Here is a 17,060-nt window from a genome sequence, read left to right as displayed (position 1 = left end):
CTAGAATTTTCTCACCTCTTGTGTTAGATTGTAAGCTTTCCAGAGGCTGAGGTCTGTGCTCATCTTGTTTACCATTATTTCCCTGCCACCTGCACAGTTTTCAACAAACAGTTGATTAATTAGTTAGTTAATGCTTCTTCTACTAACTTAAAACACATTGGTCCTTTTGAATGAACCCTTCAGCTCTGATCTAAATACTGACCTTAGGCTTCAAGGCTTTCACTCATATCCACCACCCATATGCCTACTTTTGTCAACTCCTCCAACCAATTTAGACCGACTGTGAGTGTCCTCGTATTTCTGTAACCCTCTTGTTCTTCCCATCACCTCTGGTCCTACTCAATATTAAACCTGTTAACTAGTTTATCTCATAGATGTCCCCAAGTTCCAATATTCTTCTGTTCATGGCTTTTTCTCTGAAAATAGTTATAAAGAATTAAAAGTAGATTTTGTAGCACAGTGTAAGCTAGTTCAGAGAGAAATTCATTATTTTGCTCCTTGCTGCTGCTGCTAAGTCGCTTCAGTCGTGTCCGACTCTGTGCGACCCCATAGACGGCAGCCCACCAGGCTCTGCCGTCCCTGGGATTCTCCAGGCAAGAACACTGAAGTGGGTTGCCATTTCCTTCTCCAGTGCATGAAAGTGAAAAGTGAAAGTGAAGTCGCTCAGTTGTGTCCGACTCTTAGCGACCCCATGGACTGCAGCCTACCAGGCTCCTCCGTCCATGGGAGTTTCCAGGCAAGAGTACTGGAGTGGGGTGCCATTGCCTTCTCCATGAGTTCCAGTCAAATAATATATCTCACCAGTTCATCCAAATGGCTGATTTATAAAGACAGCAGGTATTTGGGTGCCAGGGTGGAGGAGTAGAGATGCTGGCTTTCCCCAGAGCCATGGTTTCTCTTCTAGCCACTTAGGGGGACCCCTTCCCCAGGGCCTCTGTCAAAAGCATAGGAGTTGAACCATCTTTTATGACATTAGTTCTATGAGAAAATATGCTCCAAGTTTTAAATAACTGACTTCTAGATTTACTTCTGGAATACAGTCTTCTCATTCAGGCTCTGTGTATAGAAATCAAGTGGAGTAGAATGGAAAGGGGCTGGACAGGACAGGACATGGTAGGAAATGACTCCAGTCTTTGCATCAGAAGTGACCTGTTCAGTTTCCTCAAGGAGCAGCAGTACAAGTAGTAGATTTATAAACTGTGACTATTTTTAGAGAGCTAATATTTGAAGCACACTGGTAAATTCTCAGTGCTTGAACACAACAGGTCCTTAATGAAACATTTTTGATACATAGAAGATTGAACCCGGGTCTCCTGCATTGCAGGCAGATTCTTTACTCTCTGAGCCACCAGGGAAGCCCACATTGAAGATTAATAGATACTATAAAAGGCAGTTCAAAGTCCCTTGGGTGAAGGAATAATTCCTGTCTATGGTTCCTTCAACTGGGAGCACTACTGAAAGGAAGAGAGGAAATAAGTAATGTTTAAGTAAACAGAGCAAAGTTTTAAAGAAAGACAGGTCCCATCTGGAAGGGTCTCTTGAATGCTGGCCCAACTTGGCCTCTTCCACTGCCTCTTACTGCTCCTCTGGACCCTCTCTGGATGGTTTCTTCCAGTCACCTGGCCTCTGCTGTACAGGAAAAAAAAACTATAGCTTCATCATGCAGCTCCTACTACTCCCACAGCTATGGTTCTAGGTGCCAGCTAGACCTCCCCATTTGGATATTTTATAGCCACTTCATATCCCACTCCCATTTCAAACTATGTCACTCCCCCTTTCAAAAAAAAATTCCTACCACCAACTCTCTGAACTCCCTAGCTTAGTTCATAGCATAACTGATATTTCTTTGCCATCTTTGATCCCTACTACTTCTGTTCAACCCATGTTCATTCTACCAGCACATTCTGATGACTCTGTTCCTACCAGTCTCTTAAATGCCAATCGGCTGCCTTCTGAGGCACCTAGCCATGTAGCAGCAGGTCCTGGCTTTTCCAGTTCCTGCAGAGGTCACTTCCCTCCGGGATATTAAAGAGAAGGTGGTTAATTTCACATCTGCTTCTGAGTCAGTCACCCTGCTGCTTGCTTCACCTACCGCCTGGCTCCTAACTTGGCTCTTGTGCCGACCTGGGACCTAGGCTCACTTTCTGTTGGTTGCTGCCTCAGTTTCCAGAACCTGTGCCTTTTGGGGACATGACACCTCCATGCTGACCTAGAGAGGCCTGACCACCTCCTCATTTTCCCATCCTAGGCACACATCCCACCAACTGTTCATCCCCCAAAGCACCACTCACACAAGCTAACGTGTGTAATATACATTCACTCTGCAGATTTTAGAATCACAGAAGGCAGCACACAGTTCAGCACAGATCAACAAACAACTTAAAAGTGTACCAGTCACCACTTGTGTGAGGCTCATTCCTGCTTCAGGGAATTTTTAACCCCTCAAAAGCCAACCAGCCCCACTTCTTCGGGCCCCTCTCCCCCTCTTTACACAGACCATGGCTGTGTCTCCCACTACTCCTCTAAGTTCCCACATCCCCACAAAACTCCTCTCTCTCAGAGCCAGAAGAAAAGGAAAAATTCATGTGACTTTATTTTGTAGGACACTTGAATTTGACTCTGAAGAGGCCTCCCTCAGTATAACATACTCTGCATATCAAGAAGCTTTCTAGCTGAGGAGTTCTTCCACAACTCTGGAGAGAGACGGTCCAGGTGATATGGCCATTTCTTATTTAAAGTAAACCCTGTTTTCTCCTTGTAACATGTCTTTCTTCTCTATTCCTTCAACCTTCACCTGAGTTCAGGCTGTCACGATTGTCACTACCTGGCTGGCCTCCCTCTCTTCCATCTCACCCAGTCTCCTCCCTACCCCACCTCCCATTCCACCATCAGATTTATCTTTCAAAGTCCAACTATGTCACTCCTTCTGATGTTGTTTAGTCACTAAGTCATGTCCGACTCTTTGCAATCCTATGGACTGAAGTCCAATAGGCTCTTCTGTCCATGGGATTTCTCAGGCAAGAATACTGGAGTAGGTTGCCATTTCCATCTCCAGGGGACCTTCCTGACCCAGGGATCAATTCTGTGTCTCCTGCATTGCAGGCAGCTTCTTCACCACTGAGCCACCAGGGAAGTCCATGTCACTCCCTTATCCAAGCCTTTCACAATTTCCTACCACTTGCAGAAACATCTTAGTGTACAGGGCAGCCAAGACTGTGATTTGGCTCTGGAAGCCCCTGACCCTACTCATAACTAAAGTCTTGGCCATTCCCTGAACAAGTCACAGCCATACCTCCTTGAATTTGCACCGGTCTTCAAGAACTGCAGCTCGATCTCCAAAACAGCTCACACATCATCCTCCCTATAAAATCCTCCCAAGATATGGAGCCTCATCAGAGTCATAAGTTCTGTTTTCCCACAGAATTTTTACTTACCTCTACTGGCTCCAAGCAAATGGCATAGATCAATTTATTTCTATCTTATTTACAATACACTTTATCCACAAGAGACAGACTCTCTCTTTTCCCCTTTGAGCCTCAGTGTCTTGCACTGTGATTGTCCCAGATTGTCTATTGAACAAAAGATTAATTTGTGAATGGATGCCTATTATGGAGGAGTCTAAAGTCAGTAAGGAGAATTATGACTGGCCAATGTGAGTCTCTTCATCAGACTCCATGCACTTGAAGGATGAGGACAAGAAGGCTTGTCTTGATACCTCTTATACCCATTCCCAAATGGAAGATGAACTGGACTCAGAATCCAAAGACTCAAGAGAAGGGGTCTTCCAGGAGTACCCTGAACAAGATTCACTAAAATTAATAGAATATGGATGAGGAATTTATTTCTGTGCCTTGTACACGGCAGCACACTTTTTTTTATTTTTTTTTTGGCCATGCCACACAGCTTTCAAGATCTTAGTTTCACAATCAGGGATCGAACCCAGGCCCTTGGCAGTGAGAGCACAGAGTCCTAACTACTGGACCACCAGGGAATTCCCAGCGGCGTCTTTATTCCTAAAAGCAGTGGCTAAACATGTTTGATTAGTGCTAAAAAACTAAAAGGGAACTGCAGTATCTATTTTTCTTAAAGATATTCACAGACAATGGCTCTGAATGACCACCACACCTTTCCTATATACCATCAAGGGCAGCCTTGGTGCTTTCAGGTGCAGCTTCAGGGTGCCTGTGAGAACATACACAGATTACAAGCAAGTAGAGACAGAAAGCATTTATTTTTAACTCTGATTTAGGAAGGGTTCTGTGGACACTGGGACAGTCAGAAGGCAGGAAGCGAGTGCAGGGAACAAACAAGTTGGAGATGAAAGATCAGCTGAGGGGATGCTGGTGAAGAGCAGTGGCTACTACTTTACTAGTTTGAAGCTGTCCCGAGTCACCAAATTCTCCTCTTTCTAGCATTTTCTGGCTTTGTCAAATCTCCAACAGTGAGAACACTACATTACAAAGCATAAGAAATCTATGATGCACCCAGTACAAGGATAACACTAGGAATTTACAGTCCAAATGGCTGCCTCACAACAAACTGCACATTGAAATGGAGCACCTAAGTCATATCTGGCTAACAAAAGAGCCACCATCTGTGCACTTTTAGCAAAAAGAAGTTTGCCACAGAATGCTGATGTGGACTGATGTCTCATCATGAGGCTTTCACAACAAGTGGAGTTGAAGCCTGGTGTCATCAACTCTAACAGAAATTTCCAGATCTGAGATTATTCCACAATGTTCCAAAGCCAGGTGGAACAGAGTGGGTGGCACCAGGCTTTCAATCTCACGTAGAGGCTGCCAGCCAGGGTTTGCCCGCCAATGGTACCACACTGGACAATAATCCTGTTGGCCAGGTCTTTTAATCTACCTCCAAATCAGACATTAAAATGTTCTGATGATGACAGCACACTCCATCTGGGTTCATTACAGAAATTGCAACAATGTTTGTTACTTATATATAAACTATAGTGATATTTAAGTCAGCCATCAAACATTTATTGAGTACTTGCTTTATGCTAGAAATTGTGATAAATTCTTTTCTATGTTCAAACTCAATTCTCAGATCAATGCTAGGTCATGGCTCCTATTTTATTATGATCCCCATTTTACAGAATGAAAAACTAAAGCTTGACAGGATTCATCATGGCCACTTACCCAAGATCATACAGTTATTGAATGGGAGAGGAAGGATTTGTACTCCAGAGCTCACACACTTAGCCTGCATGACATTAGAGACAGAATCTGGAATCTGAAATGTTTATACAATTTTATCTTTATACAACTTTAGCCTCAACCAATATGCATGTGTATGCATAGGGTGAGGCCCTGCCCACAGGAACCCTGCACTACTGGTTCACTTAGTTACACTAAGCAGTAGCAAGTTGGTTTGGAGGTCAGCAATGTTCCTTCACCATGTGAGCTTAACCGAAACAAAACCTTCTCTGGCTTACTGTGTTCTGGCCCCATGTTAGAAGCACAGTTACTCACTAAGGGAAACGTCATCCACGTGCTTCTGATTCATTTACACTTAACTTATCCCAGTCTTGGTCTGAAAGCACTGTCAACCAAATGACTTACAAAAGCTTTCCAAGAGCCTTTTAACTTGGTCTTTCTTCAAGTTATGCCAAGAGTAAATGGAACTAGACCATCTTAAAATTTTAAACTTAGAAAGCAAGGTGTCCAAGGAAGCCAGAAATACAGCCAAGAAGACATTCTCATTTCTGTAAGGGACACTTCCAAAACTGCAAGTGTAAGAGTTCTCCAACAAATGTAACCAACAAATGAGCCCTTACTATAATTTAAAATCAGGGAAAAAAAAAACAAACCTTGTCTAAAATCCTTGATTTATAGTTCAGGTTAGAGCTTTTTTTATTCTCTAAGCAAATATCCTGAATACTTCACCACATAGAGGAGCAACAAATGATTGATGGTTATATTAGGATTTTCACCTTCAAATCCAAAGTATTTTGAATATCTATCCCATATATTGAGAGAGACAAGGGAGAGGGGTGTGACTATCACGGGAGGATAGAACTAGAACACAAAGAGTTTGTGATGCCTGTCACTTTCTCACCACAGAGCTTCAAAACAGCCCCAATCATGGCAGGAACACAATCCAGTATTCAGTTTTTTTATTTGCTGTATTCATGTTTGTCTGAAACTTTCTACTCAGGACATGAGCCCATTCAGGTTAACAGAAGATGCTGAGTAGCCTGAGAAAACCATCATGATCTGAGAAGACTAAAGCAACTTAAAACCTGTAGGCTTCATGGATGCAGAAATCTTGTTAGGTTCTCTCTGTGGATAACTGAAGTTAAAATGTCCTTAACATGTTCTTCTGTGTAGAAAAATACAGCTCTTTGTTTTTCCAATACTGGAGCAAGGGGCTCTCCAGAGATGAAGGCCTCCTGAGAGAGTTGGATTTTCTTTACTTGGATGGTGATTATGGCTGGGGGAGGGGCCACTCAGGGGTCATGATAGTCTTCCAAGCACATAATGTGCCATTAACACTGTGCTAGCCATGGAGGGGGAGAAAGCATAGGTACCATTAAGGATGTTAACGCATTGTTGATTTGCGTCTTTGATTTTTTCCCCCAAATTTTGAAAGACATGAAGTTATAGCCCATTAAGATTTTTAAATGAAGAAAAAAAAAAAAAAAGACCCAAACCACTCCTTATTACAAGCGTATCTGAAAAAGAACTCACCCACCACATTCATCTTTCTTCTAAACTGGCTGAATATTTTAAATGGTCCCCAGCTGTTCTACTAACCTTACTGTCTGGCCTTACTTCCCTTTACAATCACTATATAAGGAAAGTAGACTGATGCTAAATCCAAAGAATCAGTGGTCCCCTGAACAGCAAAATAAAAACAGTAATAACAAGTAAAGATCAATGCTTTACTCCATACTCCAAACAAGATTCCCTGGATTCCTTTTCCTTCAGATTCCTGGGGTTTTAAAAATACAATTTGCCACTCAAAGAATTGTTTTAAAATGTTAGGGAAAACTTCAAATTTCTAAATGGAAAATCCAATACCATGTAGCAAGCCCTTTGGGAATATTCCTATGATGATCATTAAGAGAGAATCCATAGCTTGTAGCCAGATGAATCTGTGACTTAAGGGCAAGTTAATTTCTGCCTCTTGCATTAGTTATCTCTTGCTACGTAACAAACTATCACAAACCTGGCTGTTTAGAACAACACATGGTTATCAGCTCAGTTTCTGAGGGTCAAGAATCCAGGGGCCAGTCAGAGCAAGAGTCTCACCTGAAGGTGCAGTTAGGGAAAGTCTTTGCTTCCAAGCTCCTTACATGGTTATTGGCAGACTTTCACTTCTTGTTCTTCAAGAACTGTTAGATTGAGAGTCTCAGTTCCTAAGTAGCTGTTAGCAGCTTAAAACCTACAGGCTTTGTGGTTACAGGGATCCTTTTGAGAGTCTCTTGGCGGATGGCAATAAAGTCTCTAAAATGTCCTTCTGAGTGGAAAAATAATTGTATGTATTGACACATGGATCTCCCCAACATGGCAACTTGCTTCATCAAAGCCAGCAAGGGGGAGAAACTGCTAGAAAGATAGCAATCATTATCTTATGCAGTATAATAACCTCCCATCAGAAGTAAGATCCCATCACCTCTGCCATATTCTGCTGATTAAAGCATGTCCCTGGGCCATCCCACACTCAAGGGGAGGCATGACATTGGGCACAAATTACCAGGAGGCACAGATCACTGGGTTCTATCATAGAATCTGTACACCATATCACTGTACTTCAATTTTCTCATGTGTCAAATGGGAATGATATTGACCCCTACCTTGCCATATTGTTTATTTGTGTTTATTTACATAAAGAGCTTCAAAGAGTGCCTGACACATAATAAGTGCTTAGTAAATGTTAATACTGTTTTCATTGGGGTTTTTTTGTTACTGTTTAATTATTATGTGCTGTTAGTTACACTCTTCTTGCTTCCCATTGATTTTATGCACACAGCAGTGTAAAGAAGGCAGGCAGTATACTAAGGCATGGGAATCCAAGCTGCCTGGTCTAAGTGCCACCCAAACCAGAATCCAGCTGTCTCCACCACAGGCCACTATCAATCTAGAATGTCAGTTTAAATGGGAATAAAAGAGGCTTTCTGGTTAAGACAGGAGAGATCACTAATGTCTCAAGACTTAAATCTGATCCTCTATCTGTTTCTCAAAAGTCACCCTATGTAGTGGGTCCAACCTTTAGGAGACATCACCAACTTTTTGTTTCCCAACATTATTCTAATCATAAATTTCCTGAAAATAATTAGAATTACAGGACCTATGGGTCCCAGTACTATTTTCATCAACAGTGCATTTAGATCTGGTATTGCTCTAGCCTCTGCATGGGAAAAAGAAGGGTGAGTTTTGTGCCAATGTGCCTCATTTTAGGAAAATCCACAGCACAGGAATCCAAACTTTAAATCTAAGAAACCAAGAGTATTTACAAACAAAACAAACATATTTATTTTCATTAGCAAAAGGATTCACCTCTAATCATTTATATGTTTTGAGATTAGATGGATGACTTGAAGAAAAGAAGCCAAAAGTTAGAGTTAGGGGTTCATTCAAGTTATGATTGTGTGTAGTACTTTCATTGATTGCTATGGTAAATTTGTCCCACTTTGCTTTTTTTCTAATTTTTAATCTTCTCAAAAGATAATTGACCACATAAAGCAAAAATAACAATGTGTCATGGGGTTTAAACTATATATAGAATTAAAATGTATGACAACAATACCACAAAGGACAGGAAAGAGGAAATGAAGTATGCTGTTGTAGAAAATTTACACGTGAAGTGGTATATGAAAACATGTTACATGAAATGTTATATGAAAACAGGTTGTGATAAGTTAAAGATGTAAAGTATAAACTCTAGAATGACCACCACAAAAATAAAATTAAACGATACAGCTAATAAGTCAACTAAAACATGATAAAACATGGTGATTAAACAAAACAGTAAAAAGTACTCGATCCAAAAGAAAGGCAGGAAAAGAGAAAAAAAGAAAAAAGGACAGAAACACTAGAAAACAAAGATCAAGATGGTAGCTTTGAGACAACCACATCAATAATTATGTTAAACATAAATGATCCCATAAATATTCCAATCAAAAAGCTGAGTTTGTCAGATTGGATAAAATGTAGGACCCAATTCTTTGCTGTCTGAAGAAACTTATTTTAAATATAAAGACAAGTAAGTAAAAAGCATAAAAAATGGAAAGCAAGGAATACTAATACCAATATTAACCAAGCAAATATTAGTCAAATGAAGAATTAATATCAGACACAATAGACAAGGAACATTTGCAGAAAGAGAGGGACATTTGCAATGTCCTTATAATAGTGATAGGGTCAAATACCAATCAGATAATAATCTTAAATGTATACTTATCTAATAACAGAGCATTAAAATACATGAAGTAAAAAATATTGAAATGGAAGAGAAAAATAGACAAATCCACAATGACAGCACACAGTCAGTACTCAGCACATGGTGTACCTATTATTATCATTATTCACATCATCATTCCATCACTAACATTCCTCAACCATAAGATTCAAGACAGGAATGCCTATTACACCACTATTATTTAACAGTATTCTGAAATTCTATCCAAAATATTATCAGAAAAAACAAATATAAGATGTCTTAACTATCAGAATGGAGGAGATAAAATTACCATTATTTCTAGTTGAACTGGTTGTATGCTTAGAAACCAAAAAACAAAACAAAAATCTAAGAGGTGTTAGAATAGTAGGCTTCAATGAGGGAGATCACTTGAAATTAGTAATTACATTTCAACGACTTTCATGTATACTATCATACTATTATAAAGTATAAATGAAAAGGAAATTCCACTCATAAAAAAACAATCAAAAATGCTAAATTCCCAGGAAAAAAATATTAAAGTCTTCTATGGTAAAAATAAAAATATTCAGTGAGAACTGCTTTAAGAGACTGTTGGGCAGTCATTAGAGTAGTTAACCTTTAAGTCTCCCTACAAACCTGGTTCAAATTGGCACCCTGAATCCTTACAAAACCATGGAGTCTTAGAACTCCCTCATCTCCCTGCAGGAAGTTTCTCCAGAATGCTCTTCTAGAATCTGAAGAGAGATGCAGAATTCATTCATTAGTGCATCAAGCACCCAGAAAAGTTCCTGACACATAGTAAGCAATGAAATAATATTGGATGGATGGATCAAAAAAGTCAAAGTGAAAGTCACTCAGTCGTGTCCGACTCTTCACGACCCCATGGGCTATGCAGTCCATGGAATTCTCTAGGCCAGAATACTGGAGTGGGTAGCCTTTCCCTTCTCTGGGGGGAATCTTCCCAACCCAGGGATCAAACCCAGGTCTCCCACATTGCAGGCGGACTCTTTACCAGCTAAGCCACAAGGGAAGCCCAAGAATACTGGAGCGGGTAGTCTATCCCTTCTCCAGCAGATCTTCCTGATCTAGGAATTGAACTGGGGTCTCCTGCACTGCACGTGGATTCTTTACCAAGTGAGCTATCAGGGAAGCCCCAGATGGATGGATAGATGAAATAAATGAATGAATCACTCATTTATAAGCAACTTCACAAACTCTCTTATAACCACCCTGGCAACAGTGGATCTCTGACCCAAAAAAAGTTCCTCAGAATTGACTCATTCCTTCTTGTACTTGATTCAAGGGCACTTCTAGGATCAGTCCAGGTCCCTTTTGACAAGAGACAAACAGAAATTAGGAGAGCTTTTATTTTCTTGTGGTACAGAGATGCATGTATTACACTGAGGTCTTCTGAGACTCTGAAAAGAAATGTCCTACATTTTATCAGGAGATTCACAGATTTTCATCGCCATGACCAGTCTTTAAGGTTTCACAGTTTTCCAAGGTCAATTAGGGATATGTTGTAGTTTAGCATAAAAAATAACCTGAATATTAGAGTTATGCTCCTGAACTGCTCCTGAAAGATCCTGAAACTATCCCATGGGGTTGGTGCATGTTGCAACAACTTTTACTAGTTATTCAACCAAATGTTTATTGAGGATTAATTTTGTTACTAGATGCTAGGAATATAGCAGGAAATGTCCCTACTTTCTTGGGGTTTCCATTCAAGTGTGGAAAAGTAGATAATCAACAAACAAATGAATCAAATACCTACAGATAGTGAGTGATGTGTACTGTGCAGACACTACTAGGGTCATAAAATCTATTAATTTAGTTTATCAACATGTTTTCTTCCCTGATTGATTCTTAAGTTTGTGCCCATAACTAGTACTTTTTTCCCTCTATTGCCTTTGTTTTCTAATTTCTGGGAAAGTTACTTAAAAATTGTATGAAGGGACCCCACTTTGCAGCCAACTCAGACTATAATTTTCCTTCTTTGTGGGTGTCATTCAAAACTTCTAGAGGCATTCTGGAGCAGCTGCTTTTTTAAATTTCAGTACGAATATGTAGGCTGTCTCTTGATATATGGCAGTACATGGGCTTTAAAATTAGGAAACCAGAGGAGAAAGCTTCCAGCTCACCTGGTACATTTCTCTTCACTTCATCACAGAGCTGTGAGGGTTGCTCAACTGAATCACTCAGAACCAGCACACTATTTTAACCTTGCAGAACACTCCACCAAGATTTCACACAACAGCCTTTGACTAACATTTCCCTGGGATGTCAGATCTTTCTATTATCACTGAATAGCAGTATTGATTCTAAAAGGGATGACGTCTAATAAAGTTTTCTTCTAAATCATATCAGAAGATATTATCTTATTTAACCAAATGGTCTTGATCAAAAGGCTGAAATGAAAGGTAAGTGGGCTGCTTTGTTTACTGGTGGAAGCAATTATTTCTTCAGCCCTAGTCTTCCATCTCCATGAATTAATGCTCTCTTCCCTGTGCTTCATTGATGGGTGATGAATTATGCAAATATTTTTCCTGCAAGAATTAGATGAAACAGTCTCACCAATTCTTACAGCAAGGCATTATAAATAACAGCAAACTATAATTCGATTTAAAATATTGTCCTCAAAAAAATAAAAAATAAAAAATAAAATATTATCCTCATCTATAGCCATACCACCCTGAATGTGCCCAATCTCATTTATTAACAAAATATCGCCCTCAATTTAGGTCACCTAAGTTCGAATGTTTTAACCTTTAAATCAACTCTATGAATCAAATTATATTTGTATGTACGTGATTTTCTACAGAAGTGAGCCATGTTGGCATTTGCTTTATTAAGAGAGTGATTTTTGGCCAGTTTAGAATTATATCATTTCAATTCAACAGTCATCTTCTTTTCTACTACTAGTTCTACTGCTTTAAGATACACTCATTTCATCCTGATGTCATAATGAAAATAAAAATAAATTTGATTCATTAATTCACATAGTCTGCCTATTTCACAATAAGTGTGTAGGTGCGTTAACAGTTTAAAAGTCAGATAATGAAGCTATTTTTTAAAAACTAGATGACAACCAAATGACTCAAAATAGTTCACAATTAAACCAAAAACTTGCTCGTGCCCTTTTTCTCACAAAGGAGGTATTTAAAACTGCAAATTGGCTGAGACTAATTGATCCAAAAGCATTTCTGATTAGCAGTCTTAATAATGTGCTAGCATCAGTTTGTCCCAATTCCCAGGATTTGCACGTGTCAGCATGACTCAAGAGAAAGACCTAAACCATGGTCTCAACAGCCTGATGCAAACATACATGGTAAACAGAGTGCCTCTCGGCCCCAGGCCATCCCCTCTCACTTGACCCCACTGTACCAGATGCGGAAAGCCACTGGGTTGCGCTCCGCAGTGAGGGAATGAAGTGCATCGATCGCTTGAGATTATTAGCTGGAGTGGAATGAGCCTCCTCCTTATTATGCAGATTAGTGGAGCTCCCCGTCCCAGCATATTGTGCAGATGCGGGCCAGCAGCTGCTCCTACAGATGGCAAGTACACAACTCCATTAGGATGGATCTATTGTCTGCGCCCGGCTTGCAGAGAGGCGGACTCAGCAATGAGGAACTGTTACAGGGCGAGATGTAAAGGTGCACACACACAGACACACACACACACACACACACACACACACTTAAAATCTGTACCCAAGAGACTCTTTACACAGCAGGGCCGAAAGCACTCAAATTAGAAATCTACCCTAAATAAGGATTTTCGTATGTCACAATTAAGCTTGTGTATTTTTTAAAGCAGATTAACCATTAAAATTGAGTAGCACAATTCGAATTTTGCAATGTCACACTATTATTCAGATTAAAAACAAATCCTAGGCGATTCATTCAGAAATTTGCACAACATTCAGTTCTTCTGGGACCTTCTGTTGTGCTAGTTCCCTTTCAAAGAACCTTTTAAAAAAAGCAAGTTTATTTTCCATATCAAAATGTGCTAGAGAACTGAGTTTCCCCTATTAAAATGTTTGTTTTAGGATAGCTTGTCCTTTCAGAGTTATCATTTATTTGAAAGAGCATCAAAGCAGTTAATTCAAGTTAATCTGGAGTCAAAAGTATGTATATATGTGAATCCTTTTTGAATACATATTTTAATCATTAGTAACTAAACAGCATGGTCTGCTGCATAATTTTGGATGTGGTGTAAAATAATTTGATTATTAATTGAAGCTATTAAGCTGAATAAAGAACTGGTTTTTGCTCCTGATTTTGTTTTTAACTAATGTTTGCCTAGATCTTCCTCTAAAGTTTAACCTAAAAAACTAGAACTTTCTGAAGAGTAGGAGGGGAACTGCCAAAATGTTATGAGTGTAATTTTAAATGTCTTATCAAAATAAATGTACTCCAATAAGTGCAGTCTTCAAAAGCTAAAAAATATTCAGGTTTAAAGGTAAATGAACAATGGAAAGAAAAGTGGCAAAATTATGCATTTAATAAATGTGGGTAGCCAACTAAAACAATGTAAATTTATATCCAGAAAACACCTGTTAAAGAGTTAAAACCACAGGAAGGAGGAAAAAAATGTAAACAGATTGTTCCAGAACCATGTTTACCAAACTTTTTTTGTCTCCCATACAAAGGGACAGATCACAACCCAGTACACACACGGGCATCTATGTATGACAAATTTTACAAAACTTACCCTCACTTCACATGATATATTCTGAGGTTTCCTATTTCATTCAATTCATATTTTCTCGTGCTGGTTATGATATTAAATGTATTTCATGGTCCTTTTTATGACCTGCTGCTTGAAAAAACTACTACTCTAGAATGTGGCCAAGCAGGTAATATTTTTTAAAAAAGAAGAAATATATGTGTCAATACCAACATTAGCACTAAATATGAGAAGTGGCCTACTCCAAATTTCCAGACACAGACAGAACTGGCACTATGTAGGACTTTGCAGGAAGCAAAATCTGAGAACAGCTGCCTCCTTTCTCCAGAATGAATCATAAAGTAAATGACTAGTGGCTGAAAGAAGCATCAGGAATGGAACAAACAGATTTCAGGATGGTCTGGGGGAAAAAAATGTGGCCTAGAACTCATACTAGACATCTGTAAGATCAAAAATAATCCAAAACAGGTTCATTGGAGAAGCTAGTGGGTTGAATGGCACATTCTAAATAGGCAGGTAAGAATTAGGAAAGCAGAACCCCTGTACCCAAGGCTGAAAATAGATCCTGCTTCCAAAGACACTCTAAACCTTTGTAGAAAGCCAGCCCCAATATAGCCAAGATCTACTAAACCACAGAGCTCCTGAAAGTCCAACCATCACTACAGAGAGAACGTGGCAGGAATAAACTCAGTGAGTGCGTTAATCGGGAACTCAACAACAGTAGGAGTGTACCAACAGTACACTTGGAAGGTAGGAGAAGGGGATAACATAGGATGAGATGGTTGGATAGCATCACTGACTCAATGGACATGAGTATGCGCAAACTCCAGAAGACGGTGAGGACAGGGAAGCCTGGCGTGCTGCAGTCCATGGGGTCACAAAGAGTCGGACACAATTTAGCGACAGAACACTTAAAACGGATTGAAGTTATAATTTAGGAAAGTGAATCTTTTGCCAATGCATACAATTTGAACCTAAAATTCAAATGTCCTGTGAATTCATTTCACCTCAACATACACTTTTAACTGAAGTTTCATGAGTCCAGAAACATGATCTATGATATTTACTGCTGCATCCGCAGAATATTGTACAGTGTCTTACCCAGAAAAGCTACTCAGTAAAGAGGTGATGGATGAACATGTCAGCAAATATAATAGTGCACATGGTATAACATACATGTACATAATTATATCACTGTACAATAAATGCAAAACTTCAAATATATAGAGTTCAGAGTTAGCAAAGAAAGGTTTACTGAGGAGTGGGGGGACCATGAGACACCTTGATGTTTTGAAGGATAATCAAGACTATGGACATGCCAGAGAAAAAGCACTAGAATGGGAAAAGGCATAGAGCTGTGAGACATCAAGAGGACTGCAAGTAGTGCCTCATGGCAAGAAAATTGTGTCCATACCTCAGGAGACTGGGGTGAGGGCAGGGGAAAATACTAGGCTGGTGAAGGAAGCTGCTTCACTCATCTCACACGCTAGTAAAGTAATGCTCAAAATCCTCCAAGCCAAGCTTCAGCAATATGTGAACTGTGAACTTCCAGATGTTCAAGCTGGTTTTAGAAAAGGCAGAGGAACCAGAGATCAAATTGCCAACATCCACTGGATCATCGAAAAAGCAAGAGAGTTCCAGAAAAACATCTATTTCTGCTTTATTAACTATGCCAAAGCCTTTGACTGTGTGGATCACAATAAACTGTGGAAAATTCTGAAAGAGATGGGAATACCAGACCATCTGACCTGTCTCTTGAGAAACCTGTATGCAGGTCAGGAAGCAACAGTTAGAACTGGACATGGAACAACAGACTGGTTCCAAATAGGAAAAGGAGCATGTCAAGGCTGTATATTGTCACCCTGCTTATTTAACTTATATACAGAGTACATCATGAGAAATGCTGGGCTGGAGGAAGCACAAGCTGGAATCAAGATTGCTGGGAGAAACATCAATAACCTCAGATATGCAGATGACACCACCCTTATGGCAGAAAGTGAAGAAGAACTAAAGAGCCTCTTGATGAAAGTGAAAGAGGAGAGTGAAAAAGTTGGCTTAAAGCTCAACATTCAGAAAACTAAGATCATGGCATCTGGTCCCATCAATTCATGGGAAATAGATGGGGAAACAGTGGAAACAGTGTCAGACTTTATTTTGGGGGGCTCCAAAATCACTGCAGATGGTGATTGCAGCCATGAAATTAAAAGACGCTTACTCCTTGGAAGGAAGGTTTTGACCAACCTAGATAGCATATTTAAAAGCAGAGACATTACTTTGCCAACAAAGGTCCGTCTAGTCAAGGCTATGGTTTTTCCCCGTGGTCATGTATGGACGTGAGAGTTGGACTGTGAAGAAAGCTGAGCGCCGAAGAATTGATGCTTTTGAACTGTGGTGTTGGAGAAGACTCTTGAGAGTCCCTTGGACTGTAAGAAGATCCAACCAGTCCATCCTAAAGGAGATCAGTCCTGGGTGTTCATTGGAAGGACTGATGTTGAAGCTGAAACTCCAATACTTTGGCCACCTCGTGCAAAGAGTTGACTCATTGGAAAAGACCCTAATGCTGGGAAGGATTGGGGGCAGGAGAAGGGGACGACAGAGGATGAGATGGTTGGATGGCATCACTGACTCGATGGACACGGGTTTGGGTAAACTCCGGGAGTTTGTGATGGACAGGGAGGCCTGGAGTGCTGCAGTTCGTGGGGTCGCAAAGAGTCAGACATGACTGAGTGACTGAACTGAAGGAAGCTGAAGCCAGGGCATAAAGGGACCTGACGTCGTTCCAGAGAAGAGCGTGAACTTTAATACATCATGAAGAGTTTTACACAGAAGGAGACCAGTCAGATTGAATTCATATTTTTCTGGATTATCTAAATAGAGCATACGTAATAACTTATTATAAAACCTTTAAAATATATCTGTTTTCCTCTCTGGCAATGGAGAGCCTTTGCTGTCAGTACTCTCCTATCTTC

General features: G+C 40.0%; 1 protein-coding gene across 18 annotated transcripts in view; it reads right to left on the bottom strand.

Moving 5' to 3' along the window:
* The window catches only part of LOC145543551 (uncharacterized), a 570,959-nt gene that overhangs the window by 534,704 nt on the left and 19,195 nt on the right, over positions 1–17,060 (bottom strand). For 2 of the 18 annotated variants that reach the window (XR_014080837.1, XR_014080840.1), the window contains exons 2-3: positions 12,787–12,947; positions 10,752–11,948 (exon numbers count right to left, since the gene is read on the bottom strand). The exons of the other annotated variants lie outside the window; for them this stretch is intronic. The gene's annotated coding sequence lies outside the window, so the exon portion shown is untranslated. Of the gene's footprint in view, positions 1–10,751; positions 11,949–12,786; positions 12,948–17,060 lie in introns of those variants that run through there. 18 annotated transcript variants of the gene reach the window in all.

This window comes from Giraffa tippelskirchi, chromosome 3 (assembly GCF_054371585.1).
Source record: "Giraffa tippelskirchi isolate mGirTip1 chromosome 3, T2T-mGirTip1v1.2.pri, whole genome shotgun sequence".
Taxonomy (NCBI): Eukaryota; Metazoa; Chordata; class Mammalia; order Artiodactyla; family Giraffidae; genus Giraffa; species Giraffa tippelskirchi.
This window is presented reverse-complemented; position numbering and strand designations above follow the sequence as displayed.